The sequence below is a fragment of the Passer montanus genome, unplaced genomic scaffold (assembly GCF_014805655.1).
Source record: "Passer montanus isolate IOZ18808 unplaced genomic scaffold, ASM1480565v1 scaffold18, whole genome shotgun sequence".
NCBI lineage: Eukaryota > Metazoa > Chordata > Aves > Passeriformes > Passeridae > Passer > Passer montanus.
In genome coordinates, this window is record NW_024365381.1 from 6172894 (window position 1) to 6177088 (window position 4195).

The following is a 4195-nucleotide window of genomic DNA, read 5'->3' on the forward strand; positions in this document are numbered from 1 at the left end:
CGAGGCCGCCGGCCGGGCGGCGGCACGGAGCGATCCGCGGCCCCGGCCGCGGCACCGCCCCGCCTGCGTCACTGCGCGCACGCGCGGCCTCGGGGGCGGGGCTGGGCAGCCGGGAGGGAGCCGGGAATGGCGGGTGGTACCTGTGATGGAACAGCCGGGAATGCCGGCTGGTGCCTGTGATGGAGCAGCCGGGAATGGCTGGTGGTGCCTGTGATGGAACAGCCGGGAATGCCGGCTGGTGCCTGTGATGGAGCAGCCGGGAATGCCGGCTGGTGCCTGTGATGGGGCTCGGAGCCCGCGCTGCCCGGGTGTGTGCCGGCCGGCAGTGACGAGCCGTGGTCAGCAGTGTGCACTGCTCAGACTGGCTGAGAAGTCCATGGCAGCTCCAGGCTCTGCTGCATTATCGCAGAACCACAGAATAAGCCGAGTTGGAAGGGCCGCACAGGGATGACCAAGTCCAGCTCCTGCATAGCCCCATCCCCAAGAGTCACAGCATGTCCCCGAGAGCACTGCACTCTGCCTGCCTGGTCCTGTTCCAGGGCTTAAACACCCTTTGGATGATAAACTTTTTCCTGATATCCAACCTAAGTGTCCCCTGACACAACTTCGGGACATTATCTGAGGTCCTGTCACTGGTCACTGCAGAGAAGAGATTGGTGATCCCTCCAATTCCCCTCACTAGGAAGTTGTAGATTGCAATGAGGTCTCCCCTCAGTATTCTTCAGGCTGAACAAAGTGACTTCAGCCATTCCTCACACAGCTGCCCCTCGAGGCCCTTCACTGTCTTTGTTTCTCTCCTTTGAGTACTATCTAACAGTTTAATACCTTTCTTATACTGTGGCATCCAAAACTGCCCCCAGCACTTGAGGTGAGGCTGCCCCAGAGCAGAGCAGAGCAGGATAATCTCCTCCCTTGCCTGGCTGTGATGCTGTGCCTTATGAACCCCAGGACACAGGTGGCCTCCTGGCTGCCAGGGCACTGCTGACTCAAATTCAACTTTCCATCAACCAGGACCCTTAGGTTCCATTCCATGTCAGTGTTTCCCAGCCTCTTGTTCCCCACTCTCTTCATACATCCAGGGTTGCCCATCCCAGATGCAGAATCCAGCACTTTCCCTTGCTGTATTTCATACCATTGGTGATTGCTGAGTCACCTAATTTATTGACGTCTCTCTGTAGGGCCTCCAGGCCTTTGAGGGAGTCAACAGCCCCTCCCAGTTTTGTATTATCTGTGAATTTGTTTAGTATCCCTCCCAGCTCATTGATGAAGATGTTGACAAGCACAGGGATGAGGATGGAGCCTTGGGAACCACACTCGTGACAGGTCACCAGTCTGATGTCACCCGCTTCACCATAAATAACCCTTTGCACCTGACCTGGGAGCTAGTTGCTCACCCATCACATGGTGTGTTTATTCAGCTGTGTGCTGGACTTTTTATCCAGAAAGATACTATGAAGAAAAGTATCTAAAACTTTGTTAATTATAACCAGTAAGGCTTTTCTGTCCTGGCTCCTCTTGTGTGGAAGCAAACATAGGACATATTCTTAGCTGGAGGTGGTATCCTTATTTCATTGATGGGCTCCTGAAAGACAATGACACTACTTTTCCATAGGAAGGAAAGCACATAGCCCCAGTTTCAGGTGCAGATGAAAGGCTGCCAAGGGGAGGTAATAAACAGTATTTTACTATCGTCATTCCCTTTTTCATCCAAAACATGGTGATTACTAATGCATTCTTATTTCCAGTATAAACTTATTAATGTCCTGCTTATTCTTCTAGTAGCAATATCACCCTGTAGTTTGCTGTAAGAGAATAACATAAGACAGTAATTTGATCCTCTCAATGATTTCATTTCTTCTCACCTAGCAGTCTTGGTCTCCCATTGCAGGATAGATAGCCATTTTGTTTACTCAGTCATCCTAAAGTCACTTTTACCTACGTTTTTGCAGATGTTGCAGTTTCTACCCTGTGTGCATAATGCTTAATATATACATGGTTTTACCCACCTGAGCAGCTGTGGATATCCAGGTACATATGCTCACTAAGGGTTTTTAAAACAACATTTTCTCTGAGTTGTGAGTGCTAATGGAAACATTTTCAAAGGAAACAGATGATGCTGTTTTAGAGAACAGGACAATTAGCAGATAAATAAATGTTTGGGCTTTCCAAAACAGACCTTCCTGGTGAACTCTGTCAGGAGCACATAGTTACATACCAAATGGTTTTTAGATTATTGCCAGCTAAATACAGTTCAGTTCCCTGTGGGTGCCAGACAGTGACAGAAATGGCAGCAGTGCTCCTTGTGTGATGTGATCTTATGTTTACCTTTAAAGGGCACCACAACTGTTTTGTCCAGTCAAGGTGCCAACTATAGTAATAGTTTTATTACCAGGCCCCATTATTAAAGAGCTTTTCTGAAAAGAAACTGTTCTGCACGTCCACAAAGGGGTCAAGTTTTGTAATGAAAATGTAATTTCTGTCAAGGGCCCAGTTGTGTTTTCAGAAGCACACAAGCTGTACTGGCTACTCAGCAATGACTGTGGACCATCTAGCTACTAATACTGACACGTTCATTATGGTTATCCTAGGGGTCAGCTGTAGTAATTTCCATAAAAAATTCCCACTTGTATCTATTTTTATTTGATTCTGTTTTTGATAAACATACTTTCAGTTGTTTTAAATTACTATCTGAACCTTGAAAAACAGTTCCCTTAGATAAACATTCTTATACCCTTTCTGAATATATTCCTTAGCCTATTTTCCTTTAACTTTTTTCTCCTGTTTTTTCCAAATTAAAGGAAAAAAAATCAGAGTTTCTTGTATTAACTGCAAGGTATGTAAATGCTGTTTTTTGAAACTTTCTTTTCCAATTCTATGTTAATTTTTATGTTTTTCTTTTTTGTTGTTGTTGTTTTGTTTTTGTTTTGGGTTTTTTGTTTGGTTTTTGTTTGGTTTTGGTGTTTGTTTTTTTAATTAAACAGTTGAGGAACTTTTTTTTTTTTCTTTTGCATGACCTAAGTATATATTTTCAAGGAAAATAATTACATGTGAGAGATTCCAGTTTGTGTAGTCTACCTTAGAACAATGCTTTTTACTACTTACTGGACACTAAGTGTGATGTGGTAGGACAGCTATGGACAAAAGATGGAATAATTTTAGTTGTTAGAAATGTCATGAGTATAAATGGATTAAGCAGGTTATCATGAGTAAAGGTGACCAAGAACTTTTATATATACACACTGCACACGTTTCTGTAGCTGCCCTAAGTGGAGCTGTATGAAACATGAGGGGAGGAATGCATACTAAGACAGCAGCAAGGAGCTATGCTTACCCATTCCCCTCTCTCAAGGGCAGCTCTTTTACAGTTACTTCCATGGCTCCCCTGTAAATGAGTTCTTTGTGCATGGCTTGACAGATTTGAACAGTCCAGTCTTCCAGATGGGTGAAGGAGTCTGAGTAGATGTCCTGGTAATTATGGTAATTATAGTGGGACAGGATTTTATAAGGCCATGATGTGTAATGTGAATCATGTTTTTCTGCAGGAGTGAAAGAATATAGATCCAAATGTATCCAAGTCTAACACAGAAATGTACATTTATTTACATTTAAAAATAACCTCCTAGCTCCTTCCTCTTGTGTTCTCATATTTTCAGCATTTATACTGGTACTCAATTCATTTGCATTTTTAAAGAATTCCAGTGATTACATCTGGATATAGAGAAGCTCAAAAATCCTATAAGTTGTTTCCCTTGCAGTTGTCTTGAATTCCAATTTATATGTTTTATGTCATCTTCACAAATGTAAAAGTGGCTTCTCTTGCAATTTATAGTGTAAACCAGAAATTTTGAAAGCAGTTGTGGATGCAATACAGAAATCTATTGTGTACAAATTAAAAGCTTGAATGTGCAGCAAAGCAAAGTACCTGAGCAGAGGGCAAAGAAAAGGGGGATGATAGGATGAATAACTTCACTAAAACTGGTTCTTCAGTTCTGAGCTGATTGAGGTGTTCTGACTGTATAGTGTTAATACCAATAATGTTATTCTTTTCCCGAAACCTGCAAAAGGGAATTGCATAATGATATTTTTTCCTTACGATGCCTACTCCATTTATTTCCAGACTGCATTTCTCACAAACAGCCTACTTGGATTTTCTGCTTTTCCTGATACTTTTTTCTGCAATAAACTTTTTCTCCCA